Source organism: Tetrao urogallus, assembly GCF_951394365.1.
Source record: "Tetrao urogallus genome assembly, chromosome: 7".
NCBI lineage: Eukaryota > Metazoa > Chordata > Aves > Galliformes > Phasianidae > Tetrao > Tetrao urogallus.
The window spans coordinates 51,648,405-51,667,602 of record NC_136820.1 but is presented as its reverse complement, the minus strand read 5'-3'; the positions used below and the strand labels follow the sequence as shown (position 1 = coordinate 51,667,602).

Here is a 19,198-nt window from a genome sequence, read left to right as displayed (position 1 = left end):
GAAGGCACTTTGAAGGTAACCTCCCAGTTACTACACCTGCACCATCTCCCTCTTGTAATTTAAACCACCTGGAACCAGATCCCTATCAGCTTGCTTTTCATGTGTTCTAAATTGAACTAATTGCTATTGTGCAGCCAGAATTAAACACTGAAAGCTTCTGGAACTTTCTCCAGAAGAGAGTTTTGCATGGTGTCAGAAGCACCTGATTAAAACAAATCCAGCCACTGTGATCTACATTTTATTTGCTATCTGATACCTAGAAACAGCCATTAAAAAAACAAGCTGAAAGTTCCATTGCTCAAATCAAGTAAGCCTTATGTCAGTAGTCAACAGGTAAGCTAGTTCTAACACCTCACGGAGCAATCCAGATTTCTGACACAGACCATGGAACAAAATTTAACACACACTGCCTAGGAAAAGAATTATTGAAGGCAGACACAAGCCCCATGCTGCTCAGCATTTCATCTCACCTGCTGTTATCTCAAGCAGTATTTTTAAGAGCTCGATAGAAGACAGAGACAGCTGTCATGATTATTTTCCATGTGCCAGGAGCCTCAAACTACTTAAAGAACATCCACGATAGTCTGACATAGCCCTGCTATAACCTCATGCGAACACAAACACTGCGCTTTCCCATCCTTCTGATCACACCCCACAGCAACAACAACATCAGCTCATTCCGTGCAAATAGCTCAGCAAAGGGAATAAACAAACAGAAGAAAACAGCCTTTCCTTAAGCCACTTCAATTAGTCACAGTAATGCAACCAAGTCACAGTATGTTACACCCATTACGGACATATGCATCCAGCGCAGTGCCCAAGACCTACTTTGCTGAAACTGGACACATTTTTCTAGGCTCTGAAGGCACACGATCCCTTACATCTCTGCTTGGGTGTACCCTTTCAGAAAATAATGCACTGAAGACACACAGTACAAGTAACGACTTCACAATTTCACTTGCAGTCTCCTTTACTTTAGACTCCTCTTTTCCACAAACCAGCAAATCATCTACATACTGCCACAGCTTTACCAACTCTTCAACCTGAAACTTTCCCAAAACTTTCTCCAGCACTTCATTAGTTAAAACAAAAATAAAATATAAAATATATAATGTATATAAAATAACACATAATAACACAATATATAATACCTATAATAATATAACACATAAAATATAATAAAATCAATTAGGCGATTCTATGAACCCTTGCGGCAAAGCAATCCACCTATCTTGCTATTTTTGTCGCATTTTTGGATCCTCTCGTACAACAGCAAAAAGATCTAGACTCTCTGAGTCTAAAATGCAGGTCCCGAAAGCATCTTTGAGGTCTGTTACACTGAACCATTTGTGTCCGTGTGGGATTGGACTCATTAAATTACAGGGCTTAGGAAGCAGGGAGTGTCACTTGAGAACCATTTCATTCATTTCTCTAGGATCTTGTACCAGTCGATAGGTGCCACCTGCTTTCTGTAAAGGCTGTTTTCAATTATTTTGAAATCATTCTCCCTGTTTCCCTTTTCCAGAAGCACGGATCCGCGGATCCCTCCACCCCGTCAGTCACAGAACAGGGCCGAACCAGCCTGTAAATCACTGACGCCTGGGCAACCTGTTCTTGTGTGGCACCACCCGTTGTGCGAAAAACTTCCTCCTAATATCAACCTAAACCTCCCCTGTCTCACCTTAAAACCATTCCCCCTTGTCCTATCACCATCCACCCTCGTGAACAGCCGCTCCCTTCCTGCTTATACACTCCCCTCAAGTACTGCAAGGCTACAATGAAGTCTCCCACAGCCTACTCTTTCCCAGGCTGAACAAGCCCACTGCCCTCAACCTCTCCTCACAGCAGAGCTGCTCCAGCCCTCTGACATCTCAGTGCCTCCTCTGCACCCGCTCCCACAGCTCCACGTCCTTCCTGTGCTGCGGGCCCCACGCCTGGATGCAGCGCTGCAGATGAGGCCTCAAAGGAGCTCAGTCGATGAGGACAATCACCTCCCTCTCCCTGCTGGTCACCCCTTTTGCAATGCAGCCCAGAACAGGGGCTTCATTTTTTATAGAAATCTACATACCCACGCCTACAGTCCCCCCACAATGCACTACAGCTTCATATTCCTTCCTCCCTACAGCTCCCAACGGCCCCCAATAGTCCCATATGACCCTATGGCCCACCACAGCCCCCTACCTCCCTATACACCACCCTCAGAGCCCCGTATCTGCCTCTCCCCCCAGCAGCTCCCCATAACCCCTACATCACCTCCCAGGCGCCTACAGCCTCACAACTCGCTATATCACCCCCCGCACCCCCACCCGTCGCCTCCCCGCAGCTTCCTGGAGCCCCCCACAGCCCCTCTCCCCGTCCCGGCACCGCTCTCCAACACACCTCCGGCACAGCTGTCCTCAGCACTCGCTCCCGAGCTGCCGCGGCTTCCCTCCCGGTGCCGCCCGGACAGCTCCGGCTGCCGCCGCGGTCTCCTACGGGGCGGCACAGGCGGCTGCAGCGGCGCTCTGCGAGGAGAGCCGCGCCTCCAACAGCCGCCTCCCAACGTTCACTCCCGCACACGGTGCCTCAGCCAATGGCAGACGGCGTCACTGCCGCAGACCAACGAGAGCCCGGGGCCGGGCGGATGCTGGTCAGGGTGAGCTCCTCCTGCCTCAGCACAGTGGTGACAGGTGTGGAGATGGTCTGCATGGCCAGCTTGTAAGTGGGAGCCAGGAGCCAACACAGCTGCAGGAGCAAGGTGCTAGGGAGCAGCCAAGGAGTCAAAACGCAGCAAAAAGCCCTGGAAAGCATCACAAAGCCACAGCCAGGAAGCTTGGGGTTATCACGAGCAGCATCCAGGATGCTAGAGATTATTAGCTACCATACCAAATCATAGGCAGAGCTCTCACTGCAGACAAAGCAGGAACAAGCCTGCAGCTCTGCTTCATGCACCCCACAGCCGCAGCTGAGCAAGCTGAGGTGCCTTGCTGCGTGTTGCATTCATCCCAGTCCCCGGGAATGAAAACTCCACCGGCAGTCAAGGCATTGAGTGAGCACAAGTGTGCTTCTATTATTAAAGGAAAAGACAGGAGGGCGTGAGAGGTCCAGGTAAAGATGGCAATCGTCCTCTCTTGGGTGGAAAGCTCACGGAGAGAGTGGCTCAGAGCTCTCAGTGCTGCTGCCCGGTGCCTGGGGCTGGAGGCCTGATTCTAAGCCCCCCTCCAAGAGGCTATGCTTCTCCTCATTGATGCCGACCTGCTCCTGCACAGAGGTGCTGCTGTCGGGGCACTCGGACTGTGCTTGGGCTGGGCTGCACTGCACAGGCACCGGGTCACACTCCAGGCTGCCTGTGGTGTGTGGCAGGCTCAGGTCAGCATCTTCAGCACAGGCAGGAGAAATGAGGGCTTCAACTTGGATGAGCTCCTTCTTTCCATCACTGTTGTTATGCGGCAGGCTGTCAGCTGAACCGCAGCCATTTGTGCTTCCCAAGAGCTCTCCATTCATGGAAGCACACAGCCCAGCATCGCTACTTGCTCCAGCTCTGCTCGGTTGACAAGAGCTCGAATCACCTATAAAAGAATGAACAGGGCTTGGTGTCAAACTCTCCCAAGCTGAATTACAAAAGTGGTTCTTGATCAGGGGAGAACTGAAGGTGTCAGGTATGGGCTGGAACACTAGAAGGAGATACAAGCCCAGTGACAGCATGCATTCTATGTTGCTGAAAAGCAGAGCTTTGGAAGCAGGATTTGCACTCTTACCTGCCAGCACTACGACTTGCATTTCTGCAGGTTCCTGGCATTGCACTGCAGTTGGCGTTTGGCCACAGAAGATGGTTTTCCCAGGCTGAAACAGGAACACCAACAGCCAGCTGCTGATTCCTTCAAGGAATGGACGCGGCCGGAGGAGAGAGGTGTTAGGGAGCAGCCAAGGCATCACAGTGCATCCAAAAGCCCTGAAAGGCATCACAAAGCCACCACCAGGAAGCTTGGGGTTATCACAAGCAGCATCCAGGATGCTAGAGATTATTTGCTACCGTACCTACTGGGAGCTGCAGACACCCCAAAGACAGACAGAATGGGAACTAACCCAGAGCTCTGCTTCGTGCACTCTGCAGCCTCAGCGTTGCCAGCTGAGGTGTGTCTTGCTGTGTGTTGCATTCATCCCAGTCCTCGTGAATGAAGACTCTACAGGCAGTCAAGGCGTTGAGTGAGCACAAGTGTGCTTTTATTATTAAAGAAAAAGACAGGAGGGCGTGAGAGGTTCAGGTAAAGGTGGGAATCGTCCTCTCTTGGATGGAAAGGTCACGTAGAGAGTGGCTCAGAGCTCTCAGATCCGCTGCACGGTGCCTGGGACTGGAGGCCTGATTCTAAGCCCCCCTCCAAGAGGCACGGCTTCTCCTCGGTGATGCCAACCTGCTCCTGCACAGAGGTGCTGCTGTCGGGGCACTCGGGCTCTGCTTGGGCTGGGCTGCACTGCAAAGGCGCCGGACCACACTCCAGGCTGGTGACTGTGGTGCCTGGCGGGCTCAGGTCAGCATCTTCAGCACAGGCAGGAGAAATGAGGGCTTCAACTTGGATGAGCTCCCTCTCTCCATCACTGTTGTTACATAGAAGGCTGTCAGCTGAACCGCAGCCATTTGTGCTTCCCAAGAGCTCTCCATTGGTGGAAGCACACAGCCCAGCTTCGCTACTTCCTCTGGCTCTTCTGGGTGGACAAGAGCTCAGTTCATCTAGGAAGGATACACAGGGGTTGGTGTCAAACTCTCCCAAGCTGAATTACAAAAGTGGTTCTTGATCAGGGGAGAACTGAAGGTGTTAGGAATGGGTTGGAACGCTGGAAGTAGATACAAGCCCACTGACAGCAAGAATTCTATGTTGCTGAAAAGCAAGGCATTGAAAGCTGGATTTGCACCCTTACCTGCCAGCACTACGATTTCTATTTCTGAGGGCTCCCTGGGACGGCGCTGCGGTTGGCGTTTGGCCCCAGATGATGGTTTTCCCAGGCTGAAGCAGGAACACCAACAGCCAGCTGGTGATTCCTTCACCCTGCTGGGGGGACTTGGTCTGGAGAGAGGAAACAGGGAATGGTGTGAGCCGTGCGTGGCGCATGGTGAGGGAAGAGCTGCTCTGAGCTCGTGCCAACAGTTGCTTGTTCCTAGCACCGCCTGGTTCCTGCTGAAACACAGCTTAGAAACTCGCTCCATTTCAAGCAGTTGAGGATGGTTCCATTCCTATAGCTCAGCCCTGAAGTCTTGCTGGTTAAATTCCCCTCCACTGTGTCAAGCAAGATGCAGAGCATGTGAGTCCACAGGCTCCACACCTGTACAGGACAGCATCAAAGGATGGCTTTGATTGAGTAGGCAGGCATAACTGCTGGCTGAGGAATTGCACAGCCATAAAGGAACTTCAAAAGCATCTCTGACTCTGACACTGACACCTCATCAGCCCATCTCACTGCCATGTCTAGTTTCCAGTGCCAGCAGGTCTGACCAACAGCTCTGCTTCGAGGAGAACCAGAACTGGATTCAGGCACGAGGCTCTGAAATCTGGAAAACCCCAACGTTTCCAGGTACAGCCAGCACAGGCCAGGGTAGACGTCAGCGTGGCTTTGTGCATCTCGTGACTGCCTGCCCAGCAAGGAAGGAACGGCACCGTTGTGAGGCAAAACTGAGCCCAGCGGGCAACTCAATGTTACTTGAATCTCACAGTGCAAAGGGAGTGCAGATTCACTGCAACACTTCAGGCACCGTCAGTTTAATTTGGTCTCAGCAAGCTTTGCCACTAGAAATAATGGGAAGAAAAAGAAACAAACACAAAAACCCACCCGAATGATGATACGTGCCAGAAAACTAAGTCCTCTTTACCTTTCAGGTGGAAAGTCGATGACCGTGTGGAATTTCCCCCGTACAGCTGTGGGGCCTTCTTCCACCTCTATGTCCCTGCTCTCTGTCACAACCACAGGAGAGCTGCTGTGGCCTCGCCTCCGTGCCTGCGCCTCCTCCAGGCTGAGCAGCTCTGTGGTAGGAGAAGACGCCTGCACAGACTGGGGCCCTGACAGAGAACTGTGCCCTGTAAGGGAAAACCACAGGTGAGAGCCAGGATCAGAAAGCGGCGGCACTACGGCCATCACAGGTCCGGGGGAGCTGCTGTGTTTCTCTCAGATTTGCTTAACCGAGCCACTGGAAGAAGAGCAGCTCAAAATAACCATGTGCTCAGAGGTGTGTCTATGGCAAAGGATGCAGACATAATTAAGAGCAGCTCCCTGTATCAAAACAGGCAAACAAAATCCCTAGAAAATGGGGGCAGGGAACTGAGAAAGCTTTGCTGCCACACGTTAATCAAGCCTCACCTGCTTGCAAGACATCATAATGACAGAAACGGTTTTCTTCTTGTCACGTTTGGGCTTCCACATTCTCAGCATCCAGCAACAGGGTGCCAGATTCTAACCTAAGCCCAGATGTCTGCTGTCCCCTCGACAGGAAAAGTGTATTTCACAGGACTTGGAGAAGGCCTGCATTTGATCCAGGTGTCTGATCGAGATAAAGCTAATGGAGAAAGACACTCACCTGCTCCATCTGCGATGTCAGGTCCAGAGGTGGAGCAGAAGAGGACGTCTGTGTGGTCGATGATGAATTCCACCACAGCCGACTGCGTCTGCAGTTCCACGCAGGCAGCTCTCCCGCTGGCGCAGGCAGACTCGCTCTGCTGTGATCTGTAGAAAAGGCAGGTTTTAGAAGTCATTCAGCCAACATCGCTTCCCCAGGTCTGAACTGTTGCAGCCCTAAGCTGTCTAACTGGGCTCCGGAGACTTCCGCAGTGGGCAGTCAGTGATGCCACTGAAGAAGTTCTCCTGGCTGATCAAGGACACACCAGTCCCACCTAAACAAGAGAGCAGCAATGCTCATCTAGAAATTGTGCCCACGTGGGGTTGGAGAACAGTCCAGGCTCCTGCTCTGCTGTCAGCCACTCACTGCAGATTTTACAGGAGAAGAGCACATGTGGTGCAGAAGAAGGGAGGACTGCTTTATCTTACTGGAGAACAGATGTAAGCATTCTCTTGAAATGGAAAAAGAAGTTTACCTTAAGAGGTTTGGAGCCCACACAATCGCTAAGTTCTTAGCGTGCATGTTGGTGACAGAGCTGTTCGCAGCCAGACAGGCCAAGTGTCTCATCAGATACGCCAGGGTCCTGGGAAACAAGAGCGGCAAATGTTCAGCACCAGCCAGCATCCCGTGCTGCGACTCACAAAGCAAACCTCAATTCACACTAGTTGTTATTACTGCTACTGATGCTGAAGATGAAGTCGACCCAACTTGACCAAGTGCCACGCTGCAGCACCCAGCTCCAGCACAGCACAGCCACAGCCATCAGCTGCACCAAGCGTGCCCCCGTGCCCAGGAACTGACCCCACAAATTAACCCCATGCAGGGTTTCAGCACACCCAGGCATCCCGTTGCTCGCGTGAGACAAAGCCTGGAATTGCACTTTGCCCTCTGAAGTGCAGCAGGGCTGAGCTCAGCGGGCTGAGGGCAGCACTGACCTGTAGTGAGGAGCGGGCAGCTGCTGGATGACGTCCCGCATTCTGACCAGCCGCTCCTCCTCCGTAGTGGCACCAACAGCATCCTGGAAAAGGGCAGAAAGGGATTGAGACACAAATCAGGCGAGATACCTGCCGCAGGGTCGGGAACCATGGGCACAGCACGCTGCTGGTCACCACAGGGACAGATTTTAGGCCTCCCCAGAGGCATCTGGCGAACATAGCGGCACGCAGCTGGTGCTGCCAAGGCCAAGGAGTCCAAGCACCGGGCCGGTTTACAGCCTGGTTGGGCAGCTCAGCTCCTCGCAGGGGGCATTCATCTCCAAGTACACTTGGCTATTAATCCCCTTCCCGTTCCAGAAATAGCTGGGGAATAGCAAAAGAAAAAAAAAAAAAAAAAACCCCGAAGAATTAAAAAAAAAACAACAGAACACATTCTCGCAAGCCTTGTGAATATGAAAATAACCACCTCCGGGGACCACAAGAAGTGGCATCAGCACGATGCAGGATGTGGCAAAGACATGCGAGTAAACCCCATGGGGCTAACAGAAGAAGGGCCTCGGAGCTGGGGCACTGCTGCAGCCATCTCCCAAGAGGCCCACGGAAGAGGTAAAGGAAAGGCGTTGCCTTGTGCTTACCGAGAACTTGTCGTACAGCTGGTCGGTCAGCAGGGGGTTCGGGAGCTCCCTGAAGTACATTTTGCAGAGGGAGCTCGCGCTGTGAACGTCGCGGACGGTCAGCTCAGGAACCTGCTCAGACTCAAACTCCTGGCTGCAGAGAAGGACACGAAAACGGTTGAGAAAGAGGAAAGTCAAAAGCCACACCCAATGCAATCCAGAGTTGGAAGGGCTTCCAGATGTACAGCAGAACACAAACACTTGGCCAGCAGCACCACGTCAGCCGTGCTGGATGGGATGTTCCCAAAGGAGACCTTTTCTTTGTGCTAAGGCATTGCCCGCAGGCCTCTGAACGCCCGCAACAGGGCACGTGCCCCTGCTGGCAGCTGTGTCTGTCAGTCGCAGCACTCTTACCGCAGTCTCTGGACGCTGGACGCGACGCCGGACAGGCGGTATATCCCCTGCACCACGCCGTGCTGCTCGATGAACTCGGCGCAGCTCTGGAGGACCTGGGGGACTAAAGAACACGTGCCGGCGGTTACTGGAGCTCCTTATTCAAGTCCTGGCTCAGGCTGCGCTCCCGTCACATCCCATCCACTAAGCCCAGCCAGGCTACTGCTTAGCTCTTCCTTCAAGGGGAAAGCTGTCAGAGACACCTCTGCAGGAGCTGCTGAGGAAACTGGACAGAGATGTGTTCTTTGCGTTCCGGAAATGCCAGGACCTAGGAATCAGCCTGGAGAAAGTAATTCCGGGGAAGCCGCAGACATTGCAAGTCCCATCACTGCTCCCACGGGAACGGAGGTGGAAAATCTCACGCCCGGAAGGAGCTGGGAAACTGATGCAGGACACTCTCTTTGGCCAAAAGGCTTCCTTTCTTTTCAGGCTACCAGGGGATTGGCTTACAGGCTTTGCTTTAAGCAAATACAAATGTGCTTGTCCCTTGGGAGCACTTACCTTGCAGCCATCACCTACTCAGTTGATCTTTCAGTCGTCAACTCCCATTCCCCGTTTCTCCACCTGTATCAACCTGCCCCTTGCTACATACCATCTCCCTTTCATCTTTAGGTTCCCAAACAGGGAAGCTCTCAGGCATGGGCCGTCCCTTACCATCACGACCAGAGTGGAGAAGATGCTCTCCCAGGTCACGGCCAAACACCCTTTCCTTCTCCACCTCCCGCTCTTTCCGTTGCTTTGGGCGGGCCTTCACCACGGAACGAAGGAAGGTGAGCAGCTTGCCGCGCTTCTTTGGCACTGCACAACAAAAGGAAGAAACCAGTTCATTTTAGGCTTGGCTCCGTTGGACGAGGCCGAGCACAACACATTCTACAGAGCACCTCAAAACGGGAAGAACATGATGAGCAAGTGCGTACAAAAATGGATTTTCCCCAACCCTGGAGGAGTCCAAGGCCAGACTGGATGGGGCCCTGGGCAGCCTGGTCCAGTCCCACATTAAATGTGGAGCTTGGTTGGCAGCCCATCCTGAGGCAGGGGCTTGGAGCTTGATGATCCTCGAGCTCCCTTCCATTCCCAAGCCATTCTACAACGATTCTAGGATCTCCCCAACTCCAGTCATAAACACAGGAGGACTGGGCCAAATCTCTGCAAGTTCTGATGGAGTTTAATGCACTCCTCTTGCTTAGCTTGCTCAACCTGGGGATTAAGGACCCTCTTGAAAAGCCACGTTCTGATCAAGCGTGTCACTAGCACAACCAGACCTCTATCTGTCCACCAGGGACGCTGGCTGTTCTCAGCCTCGTACTGACTTGCAGGAGAACTGCCTTTGCCTTCCCTCATTCTCCCTGCCTACAAAACACCAGCCATACGCCCCGTGCTATGCATGAAGGATCATCAGCACAGAGGATAAGGTGGGAAGGATAAGGGAGGTATTAAACACGGAACACACCCAAAAAAGACTCCATTTTGCTTCCCTGCACCATCAAATGTATCATCGTACCTGGCTTTGGCACTGAATTGATGAGAGACTCCGGGATTTTTCCGTTAATGAGCTCCACACACTCACCGGGGAAAAATCCAACCTGTAACAAGAAGAAGAAGAGAGGTGCGATACTGAAGGCAGCGTTTCTCAGGCCTGAAATGTTGAAACATCACATTTTCCTCATAACTTGCCTGCCGGATGCTCCGTAAGACAATCCAACAAAAAAATGGCCTGCTTAAAGTTAATAATTATTCAAAATTTGCAGGCAAATATCCATAAAACTGTGTACGGAGCGGGGAAAGGACAAGTATGCTATGCACCCCTAAACCCCAAGCGTGCCCGAAGGGAAAGACTTCATACAGAAGCTATACATTATGATAGATTGATGCAGCTAGATCTGAGTTAGCACAGCCTATGAACTTTCTGCTTGCTGACTGAGATGCAGCTGCCATCCCCAGCTCTGAGCTACCCAGCGTTCGGCAGCCAGCAGCAGCAGCAAGCACGCAGAGGCTCTGTTACCCTGCCTCATCTCAGCTGACAGGCAGCGACTTCCTGAAAGACACTGACTTCACCTTCTGCATGGGTGCAAGCACAAGTGCTCTGAGACACTGAAACACGTGTCCTAGCTGCTGCATTTCCAAAGGTGCGGTTCAGTGGCCGTGACCTGATGCATGTTGTGAGGGCTTTTCTTTCTAAGTTAATTGAGGAGACAGTTTGCTACAAAGACCAACTTTCAGCTCTGTCCCAAGCCTACAGCAAAAGGCAAAGTCCTCTGACACCAACACAGGGAAACCATTTTCCATGTGGAGCCATGCTGTGCAGGCAGGGCAGCTCTAAGCTGAGATTCCTGCCTCGACCGAAGTTGCGCTCTCACGTCTGAAGCTTGTGCCTACCTGAAAGCCGTGCTTGCCTCTCCAGCGGGGGCTCAGCTCCTGAGGTGGCATATCGATGACACACACGAGGTCTCCCACCTGCAAGAGATTGCAACGTCAATCCCAGCTTCAGCACGGCTGGGAGGAAAGCGCAGCTCAAATGACTGCACTCTTCTGCACTGCCCAATATCGTCAAGCTTGAGAGCCATTGCACCAGCGCAGCTCTTCAGGCATTTGCCGTCGGGCAACTGAACATGGATGTAGAAGCGTCACTACGTTACACAACACACAGGATACAGCTGTTCTGCAGGAAATGGTTCTCAAAAGCAGCAGGGGACAGAAGAGCTCCGATTAAATTGCAGACATAAGTTAGCAGGGCTTCCTGAACAGACCTATACCACCCATACACCGGTCTGCTGTTGCTCAGACACCAGGCTACAATACTGGCCAGAATCTGTTTGATCAGAAGATTCCAATGCCATAGAGCCATAGTTTAGAGATGGCTGAACTCCTAACCCTAACCCTAACCCTAACCCTAACCCTAACCCAACCCTGCATCCAACCCAGTGCAAGTCTAATCTGGAACTGAATCTTCCGGGCTTCACCTCACCATACATTCTGAAGGTGTCTGAGAATATCCTGATAGCTTCACATGTTATACTCTTCTGTACATGCCAACTAGGAACGCCCTTAACTGCTTACCTCCAAGGAGAGTTCACCCGGTGCCTGGGCAACGTATCTCTTAATAACGTGGGCAGCACCAATAGCTGGGATATTAAGAGATGACTCCTCACGGACCTGCAGGGGCTTCCCGTTGTTCTCAGCCTGAAACAGAGAGCACAGGCCACGGTGAGGAGCTGAGGGCAAACGAGGAGGATTTCAGGCTGAGGAGCATGTCAGCAGAGAAAGCTGCAGGAAATGCACTCGGTCCTTATCATGGGCACACAAGAAGGAACGGCAAGGCTAAGAACATGCCCGCAGCAAGGAAAGAAAGCAGCTTTAAGGCAGCTTTTCAGTGACACTGATAGAGCCGCAAGGATTCGCTCTCTCTTGAAAAGCAGGAGAGCACATCTGCGGCTCACTCTGCTGGCTCAAATCAGGGAACAAAGACCAATCAGAGCTCCATACTCTACCTCCATCCGTGCGATGTCAGGCCCACAGCTGATCTCGCTGCACGCGACGCCCATCACAGCAGGCACGACAAGCTGGAACTGAAGAGAAACACGCTCATATTTTCTCTCTACACACACCACAGTATCGAGAGACTACTGGAGAACTACCCTTGGCTATCCTCTGGCACAGGCAGGTGCTCTAGAAGCAACCACTCTGTTCACTCCGTTCAAATGGGACAGCCCATTAGGCAGCATTTGACCAAGCGGCTGTCCCTCTGCTAGCAGATGGGGACTGGCACAAAGCAGCAGATGCATTCGCCCAGGGCGCTCTGACAGCGCAGCAGCAGGGCAGTGAGAGGAATCATTGCTGCAGGTGCATCTGCTCCCCGGCCACGGCTCCCAGCAGCCTCACCACCGGCACCTGCTGCAGCCCCGCACATCAAGGATTTCCTCTGCTTGCATCTCTGCTGTGCTCCCCACAGCTGCCGGGCACACTCACACAGCCCAAGCGTGCGGGCTTGTGACCTTGGGTCACGCTGTGCAGCTCGGCACAAACTGGGCCTAGGACTCTTTGCCTAAGGGTTAGGTTTCCTTCAGACCAGCTGGTCACAGCACCACACACAGCATCCTTCTGAGGGCGGAGCTGGAGGGGAAGGGAAAAAACCCACACGGGACCAGTGTCCCATCAAAGCTGGGTGAGGCTGGGTTACTAAACATGGTGCGACACAGTGCTGGTCAACCACGTGAGGGGACAAAGCGTGGCACGTACCTGGCAGGAGATCAGAACAAGGTAGACAAGTGTCTTGAACTCGCAGCTGATTCTTGTCACTTTGCTCTGTTCTTCCACGAGCAAAAGCTGCACCAAGGGAGCGGGTAGAGGAGAGAGAAGGAACAGGTCTGAGAGCTTGCACAATGTAGCAAAGATGACAGGGGAAAAACCATGGAAAAAATGCCATCTTTGTGGATCGCTAGGGAATGCAGGTACTGGGTGAAAGTTACGGTTGATGGACAACAGTAAGCAGTATGAGCTGCTAGGAGCTCCACCAGCCAGCAGTTCTCAACAGCTCACTGCCCACCCGTCCATCCCACGCCCTGTCTCAGCTTACCTACAAGATGCTGCACAAGACGGGGTGAAAACGAAGGCACTCAGTCGCTGCACAAGGGCAACAAGCGAGCTACTCACGCAGAGCTCAAGCGCTCCAATGAAGGGACGCAGCACGCACTGCTCCTCCCCTCATTCCAGCCGCTTGTGACATCACTAAGGGCCACCAGGCTGCTCCGCCATGACGACAGGGTGGGGAGGCAAGACCATGTCACAGGACCAGAAGATTCCACCATCACACACCCCAACATTCTAGAATCAGCGGGCGGTTGGAATTCTACCTCAGCCCAATCCTGCAGAAGCTGCCATGCGGTTGCCATGACCACAGCGCAGGACCCAGCGCTTGCTCCTGGGCAGCCTCGTACGGCTGGCCTCAGGCCGTCCCTCTGCAGGGCCTTCCTGCCCTCGGGCAGATGGACATTGCTTCCCAACAGCGTACCTTGCAGTGCAGGGCCTATGCAAAATCCACACTGGAGTCCTATATATCTCTATCAAGCTATCTATACCTAGACACACAGTCACCACTACTGTCTTTTTTCTTAGTCTTGAGGTACACCATTCAGCTGTTTGTTTCATTGCCATCAAACAACCCCACTGACGTCACACTGCTGACACAACGTCCTTGCAAACACAGCAGCAACTCCTGGCACCGATAGCTCCGGCTACAACAAGCACAGGGCTCTGGCTTGCTTTGGATGCAGTTGCAGCATGCATCTGAGGGCTTTATGGAAGGGGATATATTTCAAATTGCACCGACGTTTCAAGACCATTTCTCTTTCGGCATGGTCCCAGCACCTGGCATGCTGATCATCATCCTGAATATACATTTTGTCAAAGTTCTAGAACTAGTGAAATAGTTCCTTACCAAACGCAATCTGATCACTCTTCTGGCCATATTTTGTTCCAGCTCCCGCTTCCTGCGGGTGGCACGAATAGCGCTGCATCACCTATAGCTCTCTGCTCTTACCGTTCTCATGCTGTCTGGGCAGTCCTCGTGGCCTCAAAACTCTCTCATGCCAAACGTGCCACATTCTGAGGCACAGAATATATATCACACTACTTCAAAACGCCTTTTTTTTTTTTTTTAATATAATGATACTAGGGATAATCATCTGGAGCTAGAGCAATATGAGAAAATTCCCTTTAGTTCAACCATAAGTCTGCCCCATGGACTCCCGAAGAGCTCTAAGAATACGCAGGGTGGACATGGATGGCAGCTACCATAACAGTAAGCAATGAAAAATGAGGTTGTGAGCCATGCTGTGTCATTGCATCTGCAGGCAGGGATTCTCCTTGGACTGAGCAGAGTGCAGATGTAGCCTGAGAAAAGAACTTAGGATCATTCAGGAAAAGCAAATGAGTTGAGTAATTAATTGAAGAAACTCACGTTCTAAAGGTACTTAGAAGGAGAGAGTATTTCCCAACAGAATGGGTTTAACTGTCTATGACCTGTTTGGTTAGACAGGTCTACTCTATGTATGCTTAGACTGACCTGAGAGGGCATGCTTCAGCACACCCCAGAATTTCCAGTTTCCAAATCGTCCAGGCAGCGCAAGTGCGGTGTACGTCTCCCTTGGCACAGACATCAAGCTTTTCTTCCTGTGCAATAAACTAATTATGACGGGGGAAGGGGACAGTACAGGCCGCACAAGAGAAGAGCCTAGGGGAACGATTTTAGAGCTGGGAGTGAGGCAAATGACTCAGCTCAAGTGCATCTATACCAATGCACGCAGCATGAGCAACAAGCAGGAGGAACTGGAAGCCATTGTGCACCAGGCTAACTATGATCTAGCTGCTGTTACTGAAACATGGTGGGACTGCTCCCATGACTGGAGCGTTGAGATTGATGGCTATGAGCTCTGCAGAAGGGATAGACAAGGAAGGAAGCCAGAATATTCATCAATATTGAATTGATCCTGCAATTCAGGAACCTCACAAGCAACCTGAAAAAAGTGTCTGAAAAAAAAAAAAAAAAAAAAAAAAGAAAAAGGAGAAAAAGGTAATCAGCATCCCAGCAGCTGTTCTTCTTTAAACCATGGTTCCCAAGCATACTACAGCTGGACAAGCTATAGCTTATTACATCAAAAGCCATCTAGAAGATTCAGTTATTGGTACTGGCCATGTCGGCATTAGCTCACTGTAAGCATCTGCAGGACAAGTCTATGCACCGAATGACCTTGTGCACCCATCCTTCTGTCTCAGCGGCAAGAATAATCCTCACTCCCAGCCATTTCCAGTTTTCTTTCTTACAAAAGATGACAGACATCAAGAAGCTCTTCATTCAAGAGTTATCTTCTTATACAAACAACTGAATTCCAGCCTGGTTTAATCCAAAGTGCCATCTAGTTTGCATACAGAGAACTAGGGTGCATATAGGAAAGAACGCATGCACACTCTAGTTTTCAATGGCCAGAATATCATAATAAACACATAGAAAAACAGCCTGTACTCTGGAGGCTTGTATGGCAAAGCCAATTGTTTTGACCAGCTCATTAATATACTATATCTAGTTGGTAAATTCCAGCTACGTATTTTATATGTCATTATTATCAATGATTGTGGAAGCCCAAAGGGCAATCTCTCATTTTCAACAGACTTCCTTTTTGACAGAGATGGAATCTATTACATTTCAAATTCATCACTCCTTTTGGTTTGCAACATTGTCCTCTGCCAAACTCCTCAACACAATCAGCTGAAGTCTTCTACCTGAATTTCTGGTATGACTGTGACAAGTATTCCTTCACGATGCTCAGATGTGCACCGTCTCCCGTGAGCATCTTACTGGACGCAGCGTGCTGCAGCATCTTTGCAACAGAACCAAGGTTTCTTCGTTGATCTGTAGTCAGCTGCCCTCCAGCTGAAAGATCCATTATGTCAAATGCATCCGGTGCAACCATGGCTGGATTCACGTAGCGGTGATAGAGTAAGTTGCCAACAATCTAGGACAAGTTGAGGAGAGAAAAAAACACGTGGAAAACCAGTGGCACAGACCTCCACTGAGTCTTACTGAAACTACTCTCAGTGAGTTCTGACAAATTACTTGCCTGTGAACTGTGGGCCCCGTTCAAGATGCAGGGTCTACTGCGCTGCCATCAGCAAGCACGTGCTGTCCCAAAGAATCTTAGTTTCACACTGTAACATACATACACACACTAAATAAATGCACAACTGTCAACATAGAAGCGGTAAGACTGACCACTACCAGTTCCAGAACAACACAACTGCAGATATTCCTACACACAAAGGTTTTCAAATTTAACTTTTAATACCACCTGTCTATATATTTTTAGAAGTTACCAAAGAATTGCTCATACAAGCGTAAAAGTTACTCTGAGAATTAAACAAAGCTTAGTCTAACAGAAGGCAGAGCAACTACACTACAGAGAAACCTGGTACTGCAGTCTCATTAAGGGATAGGAGCTAATTCTTAACACAGGTGTGCAGAATTGACCACCATCTCCAACAAAGCAAAAATGGTGAAGCGTGGAAAACCAAGGAGCTGAGCTGAGAAAACAGCAGCTACTTTCTGCCCCTTTTCCAGAGCACTTCTCTCTCTCTCTCAGAATACCTCTTTGATTAATCAGCAACATTTTTAGCTACAGATCCCCAGTTAAACACAACTGAGAGGAACTCAGAAACATTTAATCCAGAAGTAAGAAACTCAGAAGTACCGAAGATGAGCGGTATTTGACATTTCAAAAGAAGTCCAATTCACCCAGCTAAGTGAGCAGCAATGAACGCTGAGGCCCCAAAGATTAAGACATCCCGTTATCCACGTGCTCATCCATGTTCTTCTAACCCGTATTGGATATGTGCCTGCAGCAATTCCCACAACAAAAAGGCATTGGCCCCACACGCTGACATGCAGCAAAAGGTCCCACGCCACACACTTCAGTATTTCCTGGTGTTTCACATCAACCTGCGCAGAGCCAAGTCACAGAATCTGGGCTTCTCCTGCTTCACGTGCGATTTGAATGCACAGGAGAGATCAGAGGCGCGAAGAAATGGCAAAAACAGAAAGAAGAAGCTTCGCCATTGCTAAGCTGCCCCAGAAATTAACTGCTTTCAGAGAGGTCATGGTTTTGACAGCTGTTTCAGCTCTTGCTGTCCTATCCCAGATGACGGCACATGGTCACAACAGACAAAACCGTTCACTACCTGTCACAAGAAACACATTTGTGAGAGAAATCATGTTGATAATAGTAAAACTGGAAGTAGGAAGACAAGAACAGTACACTGTAGGAGTAGTTTCAGGCCCTAATGCATCTACAGGCAGTCACCACACACAGCTGCAGTTCTGAGCGCGGCATGGACCGTGACATTGTTTCCACAAGGATTAATAAAAACTGCAGCTTTCCACCTAAATTTACAGATGGAAAAAATGAATTCACCTGCACAGAAAGAATCCATGCCTCACAACGGGAAAGCACGGAACCAGAAGAGAGAAGAAAACGGCATTCAGATTGGTAATTACTTCGTAATGAAGCAGGGACAGAAAAGCTTAAAGAGACTGTGGCAAGTAATGTAAAAATCCACTCTTTGTTTTATTAAGAAGAAGAGCCCTCACAGACACAAAGACCTTTAAAATCACAAAAGCCAGGACAATTCCAATGAAAGCCACAATGCTGTGCTCATTTGGAAGCATTTACTACCAACATCCTTTTCGTTCTCCAAAAGTACGGAGATGTACTATACAAAACTGCCCACACATCATGAAAAATGACACCATATACTTTGGTGCAGCTACTGTAATGCCCTAGAATATTGTAAGGGAAGTGAGAATAGTAGAATTTTGCACACGGACCTTTCTAACTTGGCACTGTCTCTTTAAAAAAAGAGCAACTGACTCAGATAACACCAGCAAAACCAAGGTGCACCATTCAGCAGCAAGAGCATCCCAAAGTCAAGAAACCTCGGGGGCACAATGCCCAAGATGTTAAAAGCAAAAGGAAAAGCAATAGGGTGACTTCTTCTGAACGCTGTATTATGTCTCCTTTGACAAACATGTATCCAGCAATCCAAAGCACAGTGCAAAGTGCTTTATACCCATAACAACAAATAGCCTGTCTACTTAAACTGCAGCTTTTAAACTTCTCTGCACACGTACACCCAACAAAGAACACTGAGATGCATCTGCTGCAGTCAGCGTGGCAGACAATTATTCACAGAGCTGCTCAGCTCCTTACCTTCAGAAGCTCCTCCTCGCCAGCATCAGGAAACTTGTCATGCCGGGAGTCTTTCAGTACCTTGGCCATGAAACGCATTCCGTAACTTCGAAGGAAATAAAAGGCAAGTGAGAATTCCTCACGGATGAACCCACTATTAACTGCTGCAGGATAATGCGGTGACACACCAGGCTTACGGCATTTTGTCAGCTCAACAACGATGGTTGTCGTTGACAACGAACTTGTCTGTCACTGCCTTCACATTTCGGATTGAGGCATCCAGGTGCGTCCTCACCTCACCATGATGAAGAGCTTGTTCAGGGGTAACATCGTACGGCAACTTGCTATTTGGAAAAGTCAGATGTGAAGGTGAGCACTCCTCAGCCTAATATACTTTTGTCAGTGCCAGGCAGAATTTTTGGCTTGACACAGAAACAGGTCCACGCTCACCTGGCTGCAAAAGGCTGCACATTCACTTTAATTAGAATGCTAGCACTGAAAGAGTAAAGGACTTCTCACGTCCTCTGCTGTCCCTGCAGCAGTCACTGTGAGAAAAGGCCCAGCTAACTCTAAACTGTATCTTTCTGTACCACATGCAGACACGCTCTCTAGAGTCAAGGAGGTCACCTGCGATACGCAGTAGTACCTCAGGTCGCAAATAAATCAGTGAAAACACAAGCTGCACATTGCAGTGTTAACATAGTAACTCACGCAGCGTGCTGCGCTGGGAGAGTTGTCTTTGACTTCATAGCATTGCTTTTCCACCACTTCCCTTGAAGTGTGTTAAAAACAAAACAAAAACAACCAACAACAGAAGCCTCAAAATCTGGTGAACATCAAGCACTGGAAGAAACACAGAACTCTGACTGGGGACGGATG

General features: G+C 50.2%; 2 pseudogenes across 2 annotated transcripts in view; both read right to left on the bottom strand.

Moving 5' to 3' along the window:
• Nucleotides 1-12,127, bottom strand: part of LOC306948541 (ras GTPase-activating-like protein IQGAP1) — a 66,774-nt pseudogene extending 54,647 nt beyond the window's left edge. The window contains exons 1-2 of the transcript in view: nucleotides 12,074-12,127; nucleotides 11,660-11,765 (exon numbers count right to left, since the gene is read on the bottom strand). The product of the transcript in view is annotated as a ras GTPase-activating-like protein IQGAP1 (transcript). The remainder of the gene's footprint in view (nucleotides 1-11,659; nucleotides 11,766-12,073) is intronic.
• Nucleotides 12,128-15,004: 2,877 nt separating this feature from the next.
• The window catches only part of LOC306948540 (ras GTPase-activating-like protein IQGAP1), a 45,445-nt pseudogene continuing 41,251 nt past the window's right edge, over nucleotides 15,005-19,198 (bottom strand). Inside the window, exons 22-25 of the transcript in view lie at nucleotides 18,555-18,663; nucleotides 18,341-18,457; nucleotides 15,861-16,093; nucleotides 15,005-15,110 (exon numbers count right to left, since the gene is read on the bottom strand). The product of the transcript in view is annotated as a ras GTPase-activating-like protein IQGAP1 (transcript). The remainder of the gene's footprint in view (nucleotides 15,111-15,860; nucleotides 16,094-18,340; nucleotides 18,458-18,554; nucleotides 18,664-19,198) is intronic.